Raw genomic sequence first — 17981 nt, forward strand, 5'->3', positions numbered from 1 at the left:
ATTACTAAGTTATTCTTGTAATTCACCTCCTTCCTCTTCTCCAACGAACAAAGGAGGGTGAGAGGAACTGTCGCACACAAATTGAAGCTTTCCGTTTGCTTCTCTTATCCAGTAACCTAGGAGAAGCCTATATATGAGTATTGCTTTTTTTTGAAGATGGCAACAGTGTTTGCTTTGTCAACTCTTGTTAGGTTCTGTCTGAACCATGTTCCCTGTTCTCCTGGAAAGATTTCCATTTAGTACTACAACCTGACGGAAAGCTAGCCGGTGACCCATTCAGCAGGGCACAGTGTGCTGCGCTGTTTTTGTACTTGTGGTTGAAGTTGTGAGAGACCAGAGCTCGTGGATAAGTTAGGTTTCAGTTTTGTAAAACTTTATCTACATGTAACAGACAACTATTCATGAGAAAGGAAGTTTAAGACCCGTAGGTAAAAAACCACTACCAGATTCCAGGAAAATGCCCAGTTGCTGAAGTTTCTTTCGTTTTTTTTTTTTTTTTGCTTGTGCTTTTTACAAGATGTCTGCAGTCAGATTAGCATTTAGATCATGCTCCAAAGTCGTGAAAGTAATGAGACTTACAACAGCCTCTTTCGCATAGAGTAGCTTTTTCTGTTTTTCTATGATTACCGTTTAGCCACACAGGAGATGGTTCCTTACGTAAATGAGCTCTACTTAATCAAATACAGGTTTCAATAACTTAGCTTTTCTAAAATTTGCTTGCACATAAAATATGCACATGCGTTAACCATATACTATACACAGAAAATTAGAACCTGTTACCCGGATTCTAACTGTTTAAGTTTTGTGAATAATTTTCCATTCTCTGTAGAATTTAGAAAGCATATAACTCTGGTGTTTCACAACTTCCTCTTCTACAGAGGAAAAAAAAAAAAGGTGACTAGAGGAGAGAGCCGGACTCTGCTGGTATTTTAGCTCAACTATTTAAGCAGCTTAACAAGCAACTGTGCAAAAGACCTAGAGGTAAGAAGAAAGTGTTATTTTTGCTATTTTTCATTTTCTAGCTGGATTTTTATTTATATAACAACATAGAGAAAATCCTGGCCAAATTAAAAGTAAATTTGAGAAACCTGGTAATTCTCTCAAGTTAGTAGTCTATACGTGAAATGAAAAAGTTTAATGAACTTACAACGTTTTAACTTTACACACAAGCTTTCAAAAAGCTGGAAATTGTTTTTAAGTTCTCATTGATCACTATTTTACCTGCAAAAGAAAACATTCTTTCTCTTTATTTAAGTATTCTTAATTAATTTACTTATTTTGGATAATTTTGCACACAATTTAGAGCTGAAAGAACTTTTGGTTAATAACTTTAAGAACTTTTTTTCTTCCCCCACCTCCAATTTATTCATGATATTTATAAATCCTCCCGCATAGATCCATATTTTTGTTTTGCTTATTATTAGCTGGGCATTTTCCTGATAAAACTCATTGTACTTGCCCTGAACTACAATGAACAGATACTGTATCTTTTAAAATGTGGCGTTTCAGTTTTTGTTTCCATATCATTCAAGTATGATGATATTTAAAACTTCTGGGAAAATTAATTTGTAGGTAAATAGTATGATTTGAAAATCTAAGAAAAATAAGTAGATATAATTTAGAAATTCATGGTTTTCTTAATGAGGTTAATTTGCCTTGGTAAATGTTTAAAAATGGAGCAAGCCCTAAAACAAAGTAAGACCATGTCCTTGGATTCGTAATTGGAGATCGAACTAAGCTGAAGCTGGCCTTGGTGAAATTCTAAAATAATCTCGATCCAGCAGCCACTTTTCTTCTTGTTGGTGCCAATCTAGGGTGATACACAAATCAACTGTTTGTAATGAAACTGTGTCCACAATATCGCAACTTTTAAATCTTCCTTTTAAAAGCAGTAAGCTTCTTTATACTTCTGTTAAAAACATTACAGACGTTATAATCTATAATTTAACACAGCTTAAAAAAGAAAAATGCAGTAAGTGGAACTACTCTGCAGTGAGATATATGGATATTTGGATAGTTTGAGTATTTTTATAATTTATCCATTTTGAGAAGGTGACATGCATCACACATTTGCTCCGAGAGATTTGGTACTCTAAAGACCCCAATTAATGTGTTTGAATGCTTGCTTAACTTGCTTTCTCCTAATCAGAATAATTTCATCGTTTCCAAAAAAAAGTCTGCATGATTCCATCAAATAATGAATTTAACTTTTATCATTCTGGTGACCAGTAACTGGTGTCAGGCTGGTTCTATTATGTTACTAGATACCTAGGTGTTATTGTTTAACTATTTTTTATGCAGTGTGCTATAACAATAGTTGCCGCCTTTTGATTTTAGGGAAAAGGGAAGTAGAATGTTGGTGTTATAAATTCAGAAAATTAACCGTTGATTCATTTGACATTTTGTTAAAATTTTAAAATTAAGTTGATAATTGTGAGAAATCCATTAAAACTGTGCGTCTTCATCTTTTGTATTGCACACTAATTCAGTGAAACTACCTCCAACTGAACTTGGTCGTGTTATTTGCAATAATATCACTTTTAATGTCTCCTCTTTTTTTTAAGTTGAAAATATTTTTAAATATCTAAAATTTTAAGTATGAGATTTTTTGATAGCCTGGACTAATAAGTGCTACAGATGTGATATAGGTAGCGTGGAATTACGCTGAATAACTGATAACAAGGAAGAGAAAACATAGCCCGAGGAAATTACGATCTAAAATGATGACCTTATAATTCAGAATGGCGAAAGAAAAAGCCAAACCACAGAGAAAATGCTATGTTACTGGAAAGATAGAGTTGTTGTTGTTGTCATTTTTGTTGAGAATTGTTAATCTCAGCTGTTAATTAATAATGAACAGACTAGCTCTAGATTGTGGGCAATAAATTTAGCTGGTTTATTTATTTATTTTTCTGTCTTTGAAAAATTTCTATTTAACAACAAGAGTACCTGTTCTGTCTGAGTTGCCTTGAGACACGCGGATTCTTGCAGGAGTGTTCTTGTCATTATTAGCAGAATAGCAGGGAACATGGCATAATCCTTTTTATTTCACTTATTTCCATTGTAGAAAACGTATAGCGCTAGCCCCCAAATCCAAGTTTTCAAAGAGAAATTAGCTATTCTCAATAATTCATTTCTGCAAAACGTATTTTGACGTTTGAACTATAGACAAGGTTTTGCTATGTTTAATTTAGATTACATTCATGGGACACAATTATCTAAGATAGAAGTTATTGGATCTAATAAAAGTTGAAACTCTGTGACTGTTGTCTAGCATCATGACATTTTATCTCTGTCTGAATATAGGTTTCAAAGTATGGTTGCCTTTGTGACATGCAGGTGATGTAGCTGGGTCATCTGTCAGATGGTTGACAGCCAGGGTTGATTTTGCTAATTAAGCGGGTGTCTCCTTCCTTCTTCGTGCAGTGACCTTCCCAAAGCTGCCCATCTGTAGAGAAGGACCTGCTCATAAAGGGGTCTATCCCACTCTCAAAAATAAATTATTTTTCAAATAACATTCTCACTTGGAAACAACAATACTGTTTATTTTTTACATAAAAGACTGAATTTCCCAAAACACTTTTGAAACATTTCATTTGTTTTGTTTTCCATCTTTTGGACTTTTTTTTTTTTCATTTGCAAGAATAAGGAGAAGGAAGTTTATTGCCCGAAAGAAAGCTTATGGTTTTGGGTGCAAACTAAGAAAGATGGCATATTTGTAATTTTAAAATAAGAAATCTTCTTAATCTAGGTAATGTGGATCTTCTAGCCTTTAATAGCAAATCCGTGTCCTCACACATCTATAATCTATTTGTTTTTAATGGAGCTGACTTTCAAATAAGTGCCACATGTTGGCATATGCATATTTATTATATGAATAAAAAATACAGTTGCCCTCAAGTTGATTACAACTCATGGTGATTCCATGAGCATCACAGTAGCGCTGTGCTCCAGGGGGTGTCTATCAACGGCTGACTTTTCAGAAGTAGATCGCTAGGACTTCGTTCTAAGATGTCTCTCAGTGAACTCAAATCTCCCATCTTCTGGTTAGCAATCTAATTTACACATCTGCACTGTAGAAAATGAAAACACACTTTGCTATCTTTTAATCTTTAAAATGTAAATGGTTTGTTGTTTGAGAATTGATGTTTTATCTGCAACACTTCCAGGCATTATTGACATTTTCTATTACATGAACTGAAATTAGGTACTTAGATTTGATGTTTTCAAAATTTCTTCCAACTTCGTGGTTCGGTCACTCCATAATATGTAGAAAATGCGGATTTTCATTTTTTCATCTAAGGTTTTGTTAATTCTAGTATCATTGAGGAAAATACTGGATTTGTACTGTTAAATCCATTTTTTAATAGCATTAAAATAGTTAATATTAGAACCATGGAAAGTAGATGAGAACGAAGCTAGCCTATTGATGTTGCTCCTCAAATTAGTAGAAAATTTTCCAACTCATTATTATTATGCTTTACAGATATTTTATACTAAACATTTAGTTTTTTAATATGTAGTAGTTATCACATTTTCAAAATTCTTCTCACTTTGGAAACAAATATAAATAGTAGTATGATCTTGAATACAATCATCACAGCTTGCTCTGATTCTGAAAAAAAAATAAAATTAGCATTTTTTTCTTTAAGTCCATTTTAATTCATTTTCTCATTGCATAAGAAAAAAAACTTAAAGCAGGGTACTTTCATACCTTTCATGTGATGGGGAATAAATCTGAATTAGAAGAAAGACAAATACTTTCTACATGCAATCACGGTGTCTTCTGAGCCTGCTAACCAAAAGGTTGGGGGTTCAAACCCACCAGCAGCTCCTCTACTGAGAAAGAGGTGGCAGTCTGCTTCCATAGAGGTCAACAGCCTGGGAAACCCTATGGGGCAGTTCTGCTCTGTCCTATAGGGTCACTATGAGTAGGAATTGACTCCACAACAGTGGGTTTGATTTGGTCTGAGTAAAATTAAATCATATATTCAATGGCAATGTCTTTTTTTTTAATGCTCACCAGAAACCCTAGTTAGGATTTATTTACTTCAAAAATATTTCATCTGGAAATAATCTCAAGTTTAAAAAAGTTGTAAAAATAATGTCAAGAACACCAGTATGCCCTTCCCAAGGAGTCCTGGTGGCGCAATGGTTGAGTGCCGGACTGCTAACCGAAAGGTTTGCGGTTTGAACCCCCCCAGTGGCTCCCCAGGAGAAAGGCCTGGTGACCCGCTTGCTTGAAGATTATGGCCTACAAAACCTTATGGGGCCATCACATGGGCTGCTATGAGTCGGAATCCACTCAGAAGCACCTAACAACCACAACATGCCCTTACCCAGATTTGCCTGTTCTTAATATTTTATCATATTTGCGTTATCATATTATTTTTTCTGAACCATATGAGAACGTGACAAACACTATGGTCCTTTATTTAAGTGTGTATTTCTTAAGAATATTCCTAAGAATAGAGATAGTCTCTTATGTAAGCACAGTACAGTTGTCTACTTCATAAATGTGCACCGACATAATACTTTTATCTAATAAAATACTTTAATATTTGTCTCTATTTCACCTTCGCTGTTTATCTAATAAGATCCTTCATTGCATTTTTCCCTCCAGTAAAAGATCTAGTCTAGAGTCAAATATCACATTTAGTTGTCTTGCCTCATTAGCCTTCTTTAATCTGGAATGCTTCTTTGCCTTCTATGAAATTGTCAATTTTAAAGAATACAGACCATTCGCTAAATCTTTATGTTTAACAGAAAGTTCCTTATTTTGTGTTTGTCTGATATTTCCTTACGGCTAGCTTGTGGCTATCCATTTTCTGCTAGAATATCACATAGATAATGTGTGTCCTTATCAGGCTATCGGTTGTAGAGATACCTGATGTCCACATGTCCCAAATTGCTTATGCTAACTCATTCCACTGCCCAGTTAAGGTGTTAGCACCTTATCAAAATTTTCTCTTTGGGTTCAGCATGCGTTGGTGTTCTTGTCTGATCTACAATCTTTTCCATAAGGGCTACAAAACAGTGGTTTTCAGACTCCTCCACATTTACCCATCCATAAACCCCATTTACTCCTTCTACGTTTATAGTTCTTTTACTGTAGGCAAAAGAGTTATCCTCTCCCCCCTTGAGTTAATTATTAATTAACTTATCTATTTGTTATTGATATGGACTCATGAACTTCTGCCTTTTACAATCATTTATAATTCATAACTGCTTTAATTATTTCGGTGATTGCATTGTCCAAATTTGGCCAGTGGAGCCCCTTCAAGCTGTCCTCTGTGTTTTTGTGACATGCCACATCATTTTGTGAACTCCTCCTTACTTTCTGTCAAAACAAGATGTTTCCGTCTGGTCTTGTATCTACCCTGCCCTGCCCCTGGAATCCTCTGTTTCTCTGAGGAGTTTCTGCTCCCTTTCAGAGAAGAACCGTACGAGGCACCAGGATCTGGGAGACAGGCGAACTCAGTGCTGCTGGAACGTTCCTGCTCACCCAATTCCAACCCAGGCCCACAAGGTTCTTTCTCCCTTTCCCTATTCCATATTTAAATTCCTCTTCTTTCACAGTATGAGCCACGGCGACCCTAACAACATCAGCGTATTTACTCATTTGCTCAATCGTATAACCAAACCCATTGCCATCGTGTCGATTCTGACTCCTAGTGACCCTATAGAACAGAGTAGAGCTGCCCCATAGAGTTTCCAAGGAGAGGCCAGTGGATTCAAACTGCCCACCTTTGGGTCAGCCGCTGAGCTCTTAACCGCCGCACCACCAGAGCACCCCTCAATACAATAACAATACAATAATACATATAAAATAGCTTGGACAGTGCTTTACCCAAACGTCTACAATAAACAAACCTCTTGAAAACGAGTTTGGTGTTGTTTGCACTTCTTCCCCCCACCCCGACCCACCACTGCCCTCGAGTCGATTCCGACTCATAGCGACCCCCACCCCCATATCTCACCAAATACTGTTTCGTAAGTCACTTGGATGAATTCTTACATCCTCTCCCTTCCTCATCCCTGTCTTCTTCCCTGACTCCCTCCCTCTTTTCCTCTCTCTCTGTTTCCTTCCATTCAAGATGATCACAGTGCTCATTTGAAATATAATTAGGCTCATTTGTTTCAGTTCTTTTTCAGTTTTAGGGGGTTTTCCCTTTATATTGTTATTGTTTTAATCGTATTTTTGGAAATTTACTTTTGATCTTTTCTTTTTTTCCTCAAATCTATGGAGAGCAAGTGCTATTACCTTAGCCAGTACTATTACACAAATCAATTCCAAAAGGGCTACTTAGTTATTGGCTGAAATTTTACCTTTGTATGCCCATTCTATTCAATCTATGTTTATTCCAAAGCCAAGTTATCCTTTGTGTATTATAAAAAGTAACGATTTCTGAAATGAGAGTAGATATCTGTTGTCATGCTGGTACTCAATCAAGCTTATGAATTTATCATTGCAGAGGATTTGTTTGTTTTTGTTTTTAAGTTAAAGGGACATGTATTATCATATTGAAAGAAAAAAATTAGAAAGGTCAGATAATGAAAGAAACAACCATGGATTTGTGGAGTCCATAAACAGTGTGGGGGGGCGGGGAACTCTGTCCTTTTATATAAGTGATTCTGGAATATTCCTAGCCCTAGTACTCCCAGATATTCTTCCAGTACTCACAACTATAAATGGGCACTAATATTTGTGGTAGGAAGATAAAGTGGGTTGGTATCAAAAGGCTCATTTTAAAGTTTCATTCCATCGAGTACTGACTTTGGATCTGGGATAAGTTACTTCTCTTCCCTGTTTAGCCATCTAGTCCTGTAATGTTCCATTAAAAACCCAAGCCTTCTTAACTTTCTGCCAACCTCTGGGCTCTTACATCCAAGTGATCATTCAACATCACCACTCAGATGCTAACAGGCCTCTCAAACTCAATACGTCTGAAGTAAAGTTCTTCATTTCCCTTCTCCCAGCTCCATCTCCAATCTTCTTTGGTCAGTAAATAGCACAATCTTATACCCAGTTTCCCCAGCGAAAAGCATTCTTGACTGTCCCCTATATGCAACCTATCAGCAAGCCTGTCAGTTCTATTTCCCAAATACATCCCAACACTGACCAGGCTCACCCATTCCACTGTAAGACACTGTCATCTCTGTTCTGGCTGTAGTGTCCTCCTAAAACATCTTTTTTTTATACAGTATATCCCTGCTAGCATGACCTTTTAAAATAGAAATCATATCATGTGACTCCCCTGCTCTAGCTTTCTCAATGGCATCCCAATGTAATTAGGATAAAATCCAAATTCCTCAGTATGACTTAGATGACTTGTCTCTGCCCACATCTCCTCCTCCGTATCCTCCCTCTCCACTTTGATTCACTTTGCTCTGGCTCCATCCTCATTTTGCCCACACAGCATTCTAGCTCATTCCTGCTTTAGGCTCTGCTCTTCCCTCTCTCTACCTGGCATACTCCGCCCACTCACCTTCCTGTATGTGACACAATCCCTTACTTTATTCAGGTCTTTGCTCATATATCCCTCCAAAGAGAATCTTCTGTGGCCAATGACATATTTAATTGTGGCATCTTCAACCCAGTCATTCTCTACTTTAATTTTCTTGATAGCACATATTACTACATAAACTTTGTAATTTTGCTTATTTACTTACTTATTGTCCATCCCTCCTATTAGAATGTAAGTTCCATGCAGACAGGAACTTGGTCTGTTGTGTTCACTGCTATGTCCTCAGTATCTAGAACAAGGCATGGAACATGGTAGGTGCCCAGGAAATGATGATGAGATGAAAAGCTTCAACACCTCTGATCCTCAAAGACAAATAACCATGATAAAAACCCATCTCCCAAGATCCTCTTGAGGAAGTCACGGCTATGGCTGCACTCTAAACCACCATAAAATTTCCAGTTGGGGACGCTGCCGTTAACATTGAGTCAACGGAACTGAAACAAAAACGTGGGCCTTGGAGACAACAAACAAACCAGAGAAGTTCTCTTTTTTCTGTGTGGCTCATCCCCATTGAGTTAAAAAGAGACAAGGTCCCAGTGGCTGCCAATAGCCTCTTAAAAATCCAGGGGGACAATCTCTCAGCGTTGCTTCTCCCACTGCCTTTGCACTTGTTCTGCCTCTGCCCCACCACCAAGAAAAATGTGTGCCCACCCCTCTCTGCCAGTCAGGATTCATTGCTTTCCTCAAGCATGGATAGAAGAGCCATCTCCCTCCAGAATCCTTTCCTCATTAACCTTCTGCCTGAGATGACCTCGTGTATGTGTATATAGCTCACATATTATTTTGCAATTAAAAAAAAAAAAAGAAACTTGTTGCTGTGGAGTCGATTCCAACTCATAATGACCCTATAGGACAGAGTAGAACTCCCCCATATGGTTTCCAAGAAACAGCTGCTACAGGATGGACTGGAACTGCCCCATAGGATTTCCAAGGAGCACCCGGTGAATTCAAACTGCCGACCTTTTGGTTAGCATCCATAGCTCTTAACCATTACACCATCAGGGAAATAAGGGGATACTAAAATTTTTTTTTTTTTTTTTTAGTATCCCCTAGTTTTTTTATTTCCTGGTCCTATTCTGGGTGTTAATGTGGATTAAGAAGGTATTCAAGAAAAACTGCTTTCCTTGTACTTCCCAAAATATCGTGTTCAATGTTGTAAACATACAACCTGATTCTTGAGATTACTGGGCCCTAAATGATGATGATGATGATAACTTTATATTACCTGTTGTACTTTTTTTACTGCCATCGTATGTCAGGTGTTTCATATCATTGGCTAACCTAATAACTTCACCAACCTTGTAAGATAAGTATCATTTTTCCCATTTTGCAGATTTAATTACAATAAAAAAGAGCGCAGGGGTTCAGAGAGCTAGACAGCCTGATAAAGTTCGAAAAACTGATCCTGGTGTGTCTGTCTCTAATCTGGTTCTTAGTTCTTCATCTTGTCATTATACTGCTTCTACTACTTATTTGGAGCCCTGGTGTCACAGTGGTTAAGAGCTCGGCAGCTAACCATAAAGGTCAACAGTTCAAATCCACCAGCTACTCCTTAGAAACCCTATGGGACAGTTCTACTCTGTCCAATAGGGTCACTGTGAGTTGGAATGACTGTCCGACAACGGGTTTGAGTTTTATGGGTTTACTACTTATTTAATGAAAAGCAAGGTAGGCAAAGCTATAGTTTCAATACAGTTAAGAATTTACAGATTTTTTTTTTTTTTTTTTTTTATGGTACAGCCCCTGCCTCAGAAAAGTTGCAACGTAGCAGGGGCAATATTAAAAGTAATGGATATTCAGTCACAAAATGAAAAATATAAGGGGTCACATGAAAGTGGTACTTCTGAGTGCAGTCATGGCACCAGGTCCCCTGGTGGAGGCAACTTTAAAGTTGAACCGTCAAGAGTATTACATTCAGTGGAGACACACTGGGATAATGAATTTTCAGAAACTGTCCTAAAAAAAGAAAAAAAACAATATATATATATGTATTATGTGAGTTTAATATTGAACCATTTTCCTTTCATTCTATGATTTTGGCATAAGAGATATTTCTAGGCCTGGACTTTGTGACACTTATCAGGAAGTAGGTCATGTGAAAATAGGGTTTTAACTCTTGCAAGAAGCCTCTGTTTCCATTTTAGAGAGAGTTTATTCCTCATGTATTCATATATCAAGGCCTGTGTGGCACTGCTGTAGGTGCCGGGGGAGCAGTGATGGACCACACCAAGTTCCTACCTTGAAGGAGCTTTCAGACTAGTGGGGAGAGATGAGTAAACAAATGGATTTTTATAAAGGGAGTTTCAGGTGATGCTAAGTGGCAGGGGTAAGAGGAGTAGTGCCTTCATGGTATTTCTCAGGAAGAAAATTCAGAAGAAGAGGGAGAGTTCTTTACCTAGATGACCTTCAAGGTGGCCTCTCTGAAGGGGTTATATTTAAGCTAATTCCGGAATATGAGAAGGTGGCGAGTGCTATGCAGAACACTCTAGAAAGGGTGGTCTAGAAAGTGCTGGGGCAGGAATGAACTTGGCACATTTGAGAAGCAGAAAGTAGGTGGTGGGGGACGAAGCCACGGAGCCGGGGTTGAGAATGGGACAGGTGAAGTAGGTTACCGGCCAAGGAAAGGAGCTGTACATTGTGAGAAAACATTTGTAAGTGTTTAGGGAAAAGGGAGTGATGAATAACACATTACATACATTTAACACAGGCCAGGAAAAACTATCGTTTGAAGAGAAGCAGGAGTTACGACATAGGGCAGAAGTTTTTGTAGGAGGTAAGTTTTTATATTTAGATGAATTTCAGATAATCCAAGTTTTACTTTCAGAGGTTAAATACATATTCTAGCCTTTTCGTTTCCATCCTAGCTGCAGGTCTGGTAAAAGCGAAAATGGCTCAAGTGTTATTTAAATTCATCATTTTAAGAATTTCAGCAAAGTTGCTATGAAAAAAGTGACCCTAATCATGACCACTGGAAAATATGAACACTAGTGTCAGGTAACGGAGTCATCATTCATCCTAGTCTCGTGGATTTGAGGCAGAAAGACTCCAGAAGTGGCTGTTTTCTAGACTCCGGAGACCGCAGATGTTCTCTTGTTTATTCTTTCCAAATCTCAGTACCAATGACTGTGGAATCCCTCACGACATCAGCCTGCTCTTCCTATTCGTAGCAGTAGCTTTTCCTTCCATTTTGCTCAGTAGTTACAAACTTTTTCTGAGTTATTTTTATCATCCCAAGAGATCTAAATGACCCAAACTATTACTTTTTAAATCTCAGGCTTATTTGGACACAACTTTTTTTTTGGTGGGGGGGTGTAATCTGGGGAGGGAATATAGAACAGCTAACTGAAAGGACACATGCTTTTTTAACCACTGGGCCACCAGGGCTCCGCTGAGTGAGTAGAACTAATACCCATTAGACAGAGACCACAAGAACAAATGGTCTTCCCTTTATACTTGAAGAAGTTAATGACAACTTCTGTGGATTCTTCTATTTTGAATTTGGGTTAAGAACTGACAGTGAAGAAAATACTAGCTGGCCTTAGACTGAGAATGTGCTAGAAGGCAGAGAAAAGGATGGGAATGGGTGGGGAAGAACACAATCCTGATTATCTTCAAGGCAGCCCGATGTGGTGGTGTAGGTGCCAGAAGCTGGCTTGTGAGTGCTCCGGACAAGCCCTTAATGGAAAACCATTGTACTATGGTATTGGGGAGTGCAGACAGATACAATGATTTATGTGCTATTTAAATGACAAATTCCATCCTTTTGTGTAACTATGGGGGCATGATACCTCACCAATGTTATGGGATAATTTCAGAGTGCATTATGGTGTGTGGCTTCTAAGCGCATGAGAGTGAGAGAATGAACCTACGAGTATCTGTAATGTCTGAGTGGTAAAGAACACCTGGGGAATGTCAAGTCACCCCGTGACTTGCTGCTGGCTAGTAGGTGAGCAGATTAACAAAGAAGCAAAGCTATTTAAAGTGCAAAGGGATCTGATTTTCTGCAGTAAGAGTAGTACACATCCATTGACGTAAACTAGATTCAGGAAAGGACAATAAAAAGAGCCTGAGATCTTGGAGACTGACTCTTTGTTTAGTTAACTCTGGACTTCTGATCGCCCTCCAGAAGTGGATGCTAGGGATGCCTTCTCCAGGGCCAGGCGGCCTCTCCTCCTGCCTTATTTGGCTTTGCTCCTCTGGTTGGTGACCATCACTTTCAAAAGTGTAAATGTTCTTCTTTCTTTGGTGGTGTCATCATTCCTGTGGCCCCAGTGTTTGTTACTCAGTCATACTTAGCAAGATATTATTTTCTCCTCTTAGAGTTCTGCATTTGTTCTTATGGAGTTAGTAGATACTTTTTTGTTTGTTTGTTTTTCAGGGAGGTAGGAATAAGAGCTGAAAAACAGAAGCTTGTTGAAACTATCTCTTGACTTGTGTTACTCCTGTGACAACAAACAGCTCTGACTGGGTACAAAAAAGAATTTTCACACATGGCTCCAAAGGAAGTGGTTTCCTCGAACTCCACATTACATACCCTTCTTTAAAGTGGTAGATGTCTTTTGCTTTGCATGGCTTGGCTTTCTCCTAGGTTTTATTTTTTGTTAAGCGGGTGGGGAAAGTTGGAAAAAAGAAAACAGTGTACTAGCCAATGAAAAGTGATGTTTCTGAAGTGGTCGTTTATCGTTCAACAATATATCTTGGGTTGCCTTTTAATTACATCCCACCTGCCCAATCAAAAAACTGTAAGGGGTTCTGTCTCTTTAACTCTACTAACCAAACCAAAACCAAACCTTTTGCCGCTGAGTTGATTCTGACCCAAAGCAACCTGATACGTCAGAGCAGAGCTGCCCCATAGAGTTTCCAAGGAGCTGCTGGTGGATTCGAACCACAGGCCTTTTGGTAAGCAGCTGAGCTCTTAACCACTGTGCCACCAGGGCTCCTTAGCTATACTATCATGTAGAAAATAGCTGTAAATGTCTTAACATTGCAATTTGTTTTTAATGCTCACCTTTTTGAGAGATCTAAAATTTTTAACATGGGCTTATTTTCTTTTAAGTTTCCAGATTATTTAATTCATCATGACTATCTATTTTAAATAATAACAACAGCTACCGTTTATCAAAGATCTGACATGCATTAGATTAATTCTCATGAAGTCATTGATCATCACAACTCCATCAGGTACCTGAGACTTGGGGAGATTATCCAAGATCACATGTCTAATTACAGACTCCAAACTCTGTCTTTACTTCACAGGAGCCCACTGTGGCCAAGGCAATGCGCAGAACAGCAGCTTTTGAAATAACGTGTCTTTCTCCTGACCTGATTCTTCCCCAATGCGTGGAGCGTATCCAAGTCATTGCACCTAATGGGGGACTGAGAGGGTGGGTAAGCCTTGTTGCTGGGAGCAGCAACAACAAAGGCAGAAGGGCAAGGTTGCAGCACTCTTAACTCTTGCCAATAGAAACTGACCCATGCGTCATACTTGGCATATGGATACCTGTTGACAATAATCCCGAAGTAGACATGCTTTCTCTTTAATTCCACAGCAATTAGTCATAGACTTTAGTTGACCTCTTCTCCCATCATGGTAAGACCATCTCAACCCATGCCATATATCCTCCATGCACATTTTCTTCCTAGTAATTAATTTGGGCTGCCTTGTATGAATTGAGGAGCTGTGGTGGCGCAGTGGTTAAAAAGCTTAGTTGCTAACCAAAGGGTTAGCAGTTCGAATCCACCAGCTGCTCCTTAGAAACACTAAGGAGCAGTTCTGCTCTGTCTGATAGGGTCGGTATGAGTCAGAATCAACTCCACAGGTTTGATTTTTGGTGTTTTGCATGAATTGTATGGAAATCCTGTTGGCGTGGTGGTTAAGTGCTATATCTGCTAACCAAAGGGTTGGCAGTTGGAATCCGGCAGGCACTCCTTGGAAACTCTATGGGGCAGTTCTACTCTGTTCTATAGGGTCACCACAAGCTAGAATTGACTCGACAGCACTGGGTTTATGAATTGCATAGTGGTGTCAAACATGCCCTTTTCTACAAATTGAAGTTTATCTGGAAAAGTTAACATCTCCTGATGCCCACTTAGAGTTCTCAGCATTTAGGGACTGTGACAAACCGTTGAAAACTTCTCTCGAGACAGATCTATTGGAACTTTGTAAGAATGAATATACTTCAAAGGCTTCACAAAGGGAAAAACTGCTCTGGCTAAGCCCGTAATTTAGACTATCTTTAGTATGTTTTTTTTTTTTTTTTTTTTTAGTATGACTAAAATGAAGTACAACTTCATGGGGGAGGAAGTCCACAGTGGCCAGCCTCTTTTATATGGCTGACTTTACTTAATCATAAAGACGAAATGACAAGCAGGGAACTGCTTTTGTAGGAGCGTGGGAGTCTTGAAGCTGCAGAAGGAAGTTACACTGTGTCTGGGCGTGAGTATGTAGGAGGGAGTTACAGATTACTGCTGTATTGCTGGGCTAGAATAATCATGGATACACATTGGTACACTTGTACTTTGAATGGAATCAATACATCTCTATTAAAGCACATATTACATTATTTTCAAATCTAGGAACATTAAAAAAAAAACAATTTTCACATCCTGGAAAACAAGATCAAAAAGAACTTTTAGCTTTGACAAAACAAAAGATAATGCAGTTGGATTTCCATTTTATTTTCATATGTGAACTCCAAGCTGGCATGCCATAGTCTTTGAAAGTGTGAGATTCAAGTTGGCCTTGTCTGCAGACAGCACAGGCCCATGAGCAAATCAGGGAAGTGAATGGAAGTAAACAACAAAGAACACAGCAAGGGCATGGTAGTACTGATCAATCACAGGCTTCTTTGAGCCTTGAACTTGAGGGTTGGGTGGCGAACACCCTACCACTTAACAGACATAAAGTCTTTATCTCATGCCACCAGCAATAGAGTTCTGTCCTTGGAAATGAGGAGGAATTCAGGGAGTGTAGACAGGTAGAATAAATACCCTGATGGTTCTCCCACGGCTGTAATTCCAGAAATCTGAACTCCGTGAGGAGAAGGGGAGACCACAGAAATAAGGAAGATTGTCTGTCCGTTGACCCAACAGGTTTAGATCCATGTGTTACACATTCCTTCTCCTTCACCTCACTTTGCACACTTATATTTTTTACTTTAAAGTATCTGTTGTCTCTGATAGGCTCTGCATTTTATGAGGCTTAGGGTCTAGTTTTGCTTGCCCAACAGCCTCAGATTCTAGGAAAGGCCAGACTTAGCCAGGTGCTCAATGACTCTTGGTGGGTCGGAGTGGACAGTTGAGGGTAAAAAGACTCAGAGTGAAAATGCAGCAGTTACTGGTGAGCAGGTGACTTACAGCCAAAAACTTGGCAAGGGGCATAGAATGCTCAACATTGTCTAAAAGGCATTCCTTACAGGGAAGGCTAGACGAGACCAGGCCCTGTCGGCAGTTACTCATTGCTAAGCTCATTGCAGAAACATGGCACTCTGATCCAGCCAGGTGGGGCCAAGAGGGTCACTGGGACTGATGGCACATTCATAAAAGGCCACAAATGAAGACTTCTAACATGACCTTCAAGAGAGAGTCAAGTGAGATATGTCCTGTTAATTTATTTGTGTTCATGATTTTTTTTTTTAATGTACAAAAATTTGCAGAAGATTTTTTTTTTTTTGACATTTATTCATTCTGATGTGTGTGTGTGTGTGTGTGTGTGTGTAGGAAATCCTGCTGGCTTAGTGGTTAAGTGCTATGGCTGCTAACCAAAAGGTCAGCAGTTCAAATCCACCAGGTGCTCCTTGGAAACCCTATGGGGCAGTTCTGCTCTGTCCTATAGGGTCGCAGTTAGTCGGAATCAACTGGATGGCAACAGGCTTGGTTTTTGGGTTTTAAATATATATATATATTTATTACATATAAAATATATATATTATATATCACAATTTCTTAGCAAGAGATGGAAACACAATTTTAAGCAAGCAGTAACCTATGCGTTATAGAATATGTAGGATAGTCTCCTGTGTGGGCATGTCTATTTTTAAGCCCGTGGATCACTAACGCTTACCTGATATAAGGTGAAGCATATTTCAGCTTCCTAAGAGATACGTTTCCAACTGTGACAAAATGTACTCTGGCGCCACCGTCTTACCTCCCTATAGCTACTCCTGGCTCACACATTCCTAGATACATGTGGCCACCAGCTTACCCAAACCTCTCCCTATTGGTGATGGAAGTTTCCTGCAGAGAACACTGTTTCTATTGAGCCAAACAAACATTATTTTCTAAAGGGAGAAATGGAACAGGCTGATGGATTGCCACTGAAAAGCTGATTCTGGGTAATTTCATCTCTTAAACTCTAGTTCAGTGGTACTCAAACTTGGTGGCACACTGGAATCATCTAAGGAGCTTTAAAAAAAAAATGCTGATGTCTGGATTCTGCCCTCCAATTCTGATTTAACTGGGCTGCGTTGCTGACTGACCATCCCAAGTACAGTCAAAGTTGAGAACCACACTGCCGTAATGTCAGTCTCCTCAGTTCTAGCATGGGTCCATAATTACCAGCCCATGTGCCTCTTGTGAGGGTTCAGAGAGATGTGTGTAATTAGAGTTTCTAACGCTCTGAATTCCCCAGGATCCCTTCTTCCTTTATTTCAGGAGAGGAAATGAAGGGAAGGAAGTGGGGATGGGGAGCCTGGGGAGGTGAGGAGGAGGGGTCCTTCCAGAGTTTTGCTCTTCAAGCTCTGCTAGTTAGCAGTTCATTTGGGTTAACAAACTATCTTTTGTCAAAGCAAACACTCTTGGAAGACTAAGCCTCATTCTCACTTCAGTGTGAATTACTTTAAGCAGATAATCTTCTATTATCTAGTTGCGGATTTGTTATTAAAGGCCAAGGACAGGGATGGAGAGGGTTCTGTAAGGGCAGCCTGGGCTCTGAGGTCAGCCTTGGATTCCCTGAGGGCAGCTTGAGGCAGCTTGTCACCTGGGGACCTGAGGATCTAAGAACAGCATCTGATATTTAATGATTTCTTCGTAAGGGCAGTATGAAAAACCAGGAGAACATTCTCCTCACGTTGCTGGGACAGTTATTTGTATGCCAGGTAGTTGTTTTTACCATTTGCCAACTGGTTGGGAGTCCATGAGGGGCAAAGCTTTGCCCAGCCCTATCCTCCCTTGCTACCTATTGGCATATGGTAAGCACTCAAGGGTTCTGGAATTTAACTGAGTTGTTTCATTTGCTGCACACTTTTCCAGTTTTTCTCTCTATGCCTGCCCCCATATCAAGACAAGTCTATGAGCACGTTCGAGAAGATCTACTGAGTGATTTCTGTATCCCTAGTCCAAGTTTTAGTCCAAGTTTGGCTGGTAGCACACAGCTAAACTTCGAGCCCACTAGCCACTCCAAGGAAGAAAGATGTGGCAGTCTGCTTCCATGAAAGATTTCGGCCTTGAAAACCC

The 17981-nt window shown here is 39.3% G+C and overlaps 1 protein-coding gene across 9 annotated transcripts in view; it reads left to right on the top strand.

The window, feature by feature from the left end:
• The first annotated feature begins 850 nt into the window (after positions 1 to 850).
• The window catches only part of MBNL1 (muscleblind like splicing regulator 1), a 213003-nt gene continuing 195872 nt past the window's right edge, over positions 851 to 17981 (top strand). For 4 of the 9 annotated variants that reach the window (XR_010319158.1, XM_023555373.2, XM_064275617.1 and 1 more), the window contains exon 1: positions 863 to 981. The gene's annotated coding sequence lies outside the window, so the exon portion shown is untranslated. Of the gene's footprint in view, positions 982 to 17981 lie in introns of all 9 variants that reach the window. The other 5 variants (XM_064275615.1, XM_064275616.1, XM_064275620.1 and 2 more) reach the window with 3 other exon arrangements.

The sequence above is a fragment of the Loxodonta africana genome, chromosome 23 (genome assembly GCF_030014295.1).
Source record: "Loxodonta africana isolate mLoxAfr1 chromosome 23, mLoxAfr1.hap2, whole genome shotgun sequence".
In the NCBI taxonomy this organism is placed as follows: Eukaryota; Metazoa; Chordata; class Mammalia; order Proboscidea; family Elephantidae; genus Loxodonta; species Loxodonta africana.